Source organism: Nansenia antarctica (assembly GCF_963989245.1).
Source record: "Nansenia antarctica genome assembly, chromosome: 6".
Lineage (NCBI taxonomy): Eukaryota > Metazoa > Chordata > Actinopteri > Argentiniformes > Microstomatidae > Nansenia > Nansenia antarctica.
Window position 1 is genome coordinate 71,725,319 of NC_137676.1, and position 6,118 is coordinate 71,731,436.

The following is a 6,118-nucleotide window of genomic DNA, read 5'->3' on the forward strand; positions in this document are numbered from 1 at the left end:
AACACCAGTGACGATGCTCCAGTCAGGGCCAGGGGGGAGGCTGGTGGAGGTAGAAATCGGAGGATGGGGCTCATTGTAATGTTATGAATTGAGGGTGGGGGGTATCAAACCACCAGCCTCCTACCCTGAATCCAGTGTGGTGGAATCCGGTTAGAACCGGATCGTGGATAGAAAGGGGGTTGGGCTCGATTCCATTTCAACTCGGTCAATTGAGGAAGTCAGCTGAAATCAATTCAAATCAAATCTAATCTAATCTAATCCAATTTTATGTGTTTAGCGGCATTTCTCACTAAATGTGACCCGATGCGCTTCACAAAGAGCATAAGAAGATAAAGCAACAACTAAGATGCACACTTAAAAGGCGGCGAGAATCATTCCAAATTTTTTCCGACGTGGATGAATGAATGAATCGGAATCTAAACATGTCAGTCATGTACAGAACCTGAGTGGAATAGAAATGGAATTGACCCCAAGCCTGTGTGTAGAGAGAGAGTGTGTGTGTGTGTGTCTGTGTGTGTCTGTGTGTCTGTCTGTGTGTGTGTCTGTGTGTGTGTCTGTGTGTGTCTGTGTCTGTGTCTGTGTCTGTGTGTGTGTGTGTGTGTGTGTGGTGTGTGTGTGTTTGTGTGTGTGTGTGTGCTTGTCTTTGTGCGTGTGTCTGTGTCTGTGTGCGTCTCTGTGTGTGTCTGTGTGTGTGTCTGTGTGTCTGTGTGTGTCTGTGTGTGTGTCTGTGTGTGTGTCTGTGTGTGTGTGTGTGTGTTGTGTCTGTGTGTGTGTGTGTGTGTGTGTGTGTGTCTGTGTGTGAGACACTCTTCCCCTGTAGTGCCCTTTTGACCACCCCCTACTGTACCTCAGCCGAGGCTGGTGGAGGTAGAAATCGGAGGATGGGGGCGGGGCTCCTCATTGTAAACACCTGGAATAAACGCTCACTCCTCCTCCTCCTCCTCCTGCTCCACTGCACTCCGACACTCCCAGTGCAACGTTCCAAAACACAGACAGCACAACCTCTGACCTCTCCTCCTCCCTCCCTCCTCCCTCCCTCCTCCTCCTCCCTCCCGCCCTCCTCCTTCCCTTCCCTCCCTCCTCCCTCCCTCCTCTCTCCCTCCTCTTCCCTCTCCCCTCCCTCCCTCCTCCCCTCCCCCCTCCCACCCTCCCTCCCCTCCACCCTCCTCCCTCCCTTCCCTCCCTCCCTCTCCCTCCCTCTCCCCTCTCCTCCTCAGATGATAGAGATGGAGTGCTTGAAGGAGATCAACGTGTACGAGACGGAGGGGGGGGTGCTGTGCTCCGACCTGGACGTGAACCGGCCCGACCCCCCCACCAAGAGAGGCTTCTTCTACCGGCTGTTCCGGCGGCAGGCAAGTTCTACGGCCCCCCCCCGCAGCCGTACGGGGGGGCGGGGGCTGAGGAGGTACTTTACTTTACTTTCCCCTCTTTGCTTCCTTCCTTTCTTTCCTGGCTTTCGTTCGTCGTTTTTTTTCTGCCTCACACGCACGCACTCACACTACACACAGACACACACGCACACTACACGCACACGCATACATACATACAGACACACACACACACTACATACACTACACACACAACACACTACACACACTACACACATACACACACGGGGGGGGAGGACGTCCGTCCCGGTTAAGAAATACACATACACACTACTACACACACACACACACACACACACATACACACACTACACACACACACACACACACCTCTTCCTCGCTGCCCTTTTTCTGTGGGTTGGTGTCGCGGGAGGGGGGGGGGGGCTGGGGGAGGGGGGGGGGGGGGCTGGGGAAGGGGGGGTGGGAGAGGCTGGGGGAGGGGAGAGGCTGGGGGAGGTAGGAATCGTAGGGACGGGGGTGGTGTGTGGTGGTGGCGGATGGAACGGAGGGAGGAACGGTGTCGGACACATCAAACACGGGATGCGATCGATACCGTCCATTCCTCCATTCGGTTCCCCTGGATGGTGTGTCTTGTCTTGTTTTGTGGAACTGTCAATCACTGTCAACTGTCAACTGTCAACTGTCAGTCAAAGCCGCTCTAACTGGTGACGGCGATGCCTCCATCTTGTTTCCCATCTGAAGTATCAGAGTTTCGACCTGTCCAAAGAATTCTGATTGTTATCAATCAGTTATCAATATCAGAATTTCCTTTGGGCATCACTCTCTCTCTTTCCTGTGGTTGGCAGGGGGAGGCTGGTGGAGGTAGAAATTGGAGGACGGGGCTCCTTGTAATGTGTGTGTGACACCGTTCCTCATTCCGTTCCAGGCATTACAATGAGCCCCTGTCCTCCGATTCCTACCTCCACCAGCCTCCCCTGATGGGCTGGGCAGTCTGTCACGGTACAACAGGGTTACTTGTACCAGGGGAGGCTGGTGGAGGTAGAAATCGGAGGTCGGGGCCTCCATCGGGGCCCCCGTTGTAACGGACAACTATTAGCTTGACCGTAACCCTTCAGTCAGTTGTTCTCCACCTCTGGCTGACCCAGAGTCAGTTTGTAAGTGCTGACAGTAAACTAACAAAGCTTCTGTTAACTACGAGCTGTGACTGATCCCAGGACAGTGAGTAGAAGGTTCCACTAGCCACTGAGGCCCTCTACTGACATGTTAAACTGTTCTGAGGTCTGTTCTAGAAGGTGCCAGTAGAGCTGAGTCCCCTGTAGACATGTTAAACTGTTCTGAGGTCTGTTCTAGAAGGTGCCAGTAGAGCTGAGTCCCCTGTAGACATGTTAAACTGTTCTGAGGTCTGTTCTAGAAGGTGCTAGTAGAGCTGAGGCCCCTGTAGACATGTTAAACTGTTCTGAGGTCTGTTCTAGAAGGTGCTAGTAGAGCTGAGGCCCCTGTAGACATGTTAAACTGTTCTGAGGTCTGTTTTAGAAGGTGCCAGTAGAGCTGAGTCCCCTTTAGACATGTTAAACTGTTCTCAGGTCTGTTCTAGAAGGTGCCCGTTGCTGCTGACCTCCTGTACTGACGTTTTTTAAACTGTCCTCAGGTCTGTTTTAAGAGTGGCTACAACGAAGACGACATCGAGGAGCCCTCCCGACTTTAAACCACTCCCCCTCCGCCCCTCCGCCCCCTCTCCCTCCTCCCCCCCCGCCTCTGACTCCGCCCCGCCCCCCCCCCCCCGCCTCTGACTCCGCCCCCTGGCCGCCACACCACCAGAGCGCTAGTCTAATGAACTCAATGAATGTTGACCTATATTTATGAGATGTATTAAAAGTGTATTATAATTAAAGAAAAAAAGTATGAGTTTAAAGATTTTGTACATTTGTACTTGAATTATGTCTAGATGTATATTTTCACTAAAGGTTGTATTGTACAAAAAAGCCATAAGAGTACCACTTGAATGCATACATAACTTCTTTTTTTTTTCTTCTTTTTTTTCTTTTTTTCTTCTTTTATTTTCTTTAAAAAAAAAAGCACAGTATCAGTCGTGATTTTTATTTTGTTTTCATTTGTGTTTTCTCCACGTAGCATACGGCCTCGTTCTGCACGTGTCGTCTGTTCTGTTGTTCCTTTGGCCTAGGCGAGGGTGGGCACATCATGCGCCGGAGGGGGGGGGGGGGGGGGAGGCTGGCGGAGGTAGAAATCGGAGGACGGCCTCACTGTGACGCACGGAACGGAACGAGGGACGGTTTCAATCATCCCTCACTCCATCCCATGCGTTACAACAGGCCCGTCCTCCGATTCCTACCTCCGCCAGCCTCCCCCTGACGTCCACCGGGTTCCATCCTGACTCCTCCCCCTCTCCTCTACTCGTTTAGATCTGAGGAGACTGGACAGGTGGAAGCAATATGGCCGACATTCCACCTAGCCTATCTGAGGGTCAGATGGAGCTAGATCCATACTGCTTATACCGATCCAACCCCGTCAGATCTAGGTGTGTACCTTAGGGGTTAGAGGAAAGGGGAGGCTGGTGGAGGAACAAATCGGAGGACAGCAGGCTCATTGTTATCATCATGTGTGTTTGATACCATTCCTCATTCCGTTCCATGCATCACAATGAGCCTGTCCTCCGATTTCTACCTCCACCAGCCTCCCCTGGTTGGGACCTGGGCCCCACAGTAACCCCTGTACCCTGCGTGTGCTGCGGACCTCTGAACAGGTGGGACTGGACTGGTATGGTTAGCTTAGCATCATTGGACTGGACTGGACTGGTATGGTTAGCTTAGCTTAGCATCATTGGTCTGGATGGGTATGGTTAGCTTAGCATCATTGGACTGGACTGGACTGGTTAGCTTAGCATCATTGGTCTGGACGGGTATGGTTAGCTTAGCGTCATTGGACTGGACTGGACAGGTATGGTTAGTTTAGCATCATTGGACTGGACTGGACGGGTATGGTTAACTTAGCATCATTGGACTGGACTGGACTGGTATGGTTAGCTTAGCATCATTGGTCTGGACGGGTATGGTTAGCTTAGCATCATTGGACTGGACGGGTATGGTTAGCTTAGCATCATTGGACTGGACTGGACTGGTATGGTTAGTTTAGCATCATTGGACTGGACTGGACGGGTATGGTTAACTTAGCATCATTGGACTGGACGGGTATGGTTAGCTTAGCATCATTGGACTGGACTGGACTGGTATGGTTAGTTTAGCATCATTGGACTGGACTGGACGGGTATGGTTAACTTAGCATCATTGGACTGGACGGGTATGGTTAGCTTAGCATCATTGGACTGGACTGGTATTGTTAGCTTAGCATCATTGGACTGGACGGGTATGGTTAGCTTAGCATCATTGGACTGGACTGGTATGTTTAGCTTCGCATCAGAATTCACATCCACACAGATTGGAGAGCTAGCTTTAAACTGCATATCCGCCGGTTGTTACCCACCCGGAAAGCAGAGTTAAATAGTTAAATAGTTGACAAGAAACTTTAGAGATTCAGATTCTGTAAATGTTAATTCCCAGCCCCACTAGTCGTTGTTAAGCTGATATCGGAACACTAATGTCGGAAAACCCCCTCGTGATCCCTGACGGAGGGAGGGTGTTTCCTCTGGGAACAGGCGTTTGTTTTAGGAACTGTCTTACTGTGTCGTACACCCAAGAGGGGGGGGGGGGGGGGGGGGGGGTAGTGCTTCTCATAGGCCTACCACAACTCCCAGTCCTCCTTTCCTCTCCGATGTTCCCTCCTCGTTGTGCTTTCCCTATTCCTGAGTTTTCCCCAACTCTGCTTGCTGTGAACACAAAGCGTTTTGTAGTTGAGACAACACTTCCCTGATATAGATAGAGTATATACAGTATATATATATATATATATACACCCTGTCACCTGCGATCAACATTCCAGTTTTCCAGCGAGATAGTGAGAAGGTTGTGAAATACCTGTGTGGTAGGGTGAGTCAGTTGGCTGTGATACTGTACATGCCTTAAGCAATGATGGTGAATAACTGGCTCAGTACATCATAACAAGACATCCATTGTCCATTGAGCCTAAAATAATTCAGACTGGCTTTAATCTTGAAGACGCCAAATGTATTCGCTTGTATATCAAAACATCCACCATTTCCCCCAATTCGAACCAGTTACCTGCAGCTAAACCTTGAAAAGAAAGGGTGTGTTGCTTTTTGGATGAGTGGAGGTAGAAGGACAGGGTGGGGTGGGGGTAGGGGGGGGGGAGGCTGGTGGAGGTAGAAATCGGAGGACGGGCTTGTTGTAAATGCATGGAATGGGAAGGATGAATAGAACCGTTCCTCATTCCGTTCCATGCGTTACAATGAGCCCGTCCTCCGATTTCTACCTCCACCAGCCTCCCCCCAGGGAGACTCCTGTGCGGTGAGGGAGTCTGGCCCTCGCATCATCATCCAGGTGTGTGTGTGTGTGTGTGTGTGTGTGTGTGAGGGGGGGGGAAGAAAGTAAACTCCTGCTTATAAATACCATCACCAATGTACAGGAAAACGTAAAGACTTGCAGAATCACGTGGTTATTTTGTGCACTTTTGTCATTTTAGTACCAGAGAAATCCTTCCTAGTCGTTTGGGCTTGTCACATCCGAGGTGGCTGTACATTTCACAAGCATAAACCACGTCAACAAAACATGTCACCGGGATCGGACGCATTGTCGGCCATTTTTGTTTTCTTTCTTTTTGGTTTTTGGGTTGTTTTT

At 50.6% G+C, this 6,118-nt stretch overlaps 1 pseudogene across 1 annotated transcript in view; it reads left to right on the forward strand.

The window, feature by feature from the left end:
• Positions 1–3,054, forward strand: part of LOC308160922 (G protein-coupled receptor kinase 4-like) — a 52,174-nt pseudogene extending 49,120 nt beyond the window's left edge. The window contains exons 8-9 of the transcript in view: positions 1,218–1,352; positions 2,998–3,054. The product of the transcript in view is annotated as a G protein-coupled receptor kinase 4-like (transcript). The remainder of the gene's footprint in view (positions 1–1,217; positions 1,353–2,997) is intronic.
• Positions 3,055–6,118: the final 3,064 nt, after the last annotated feature.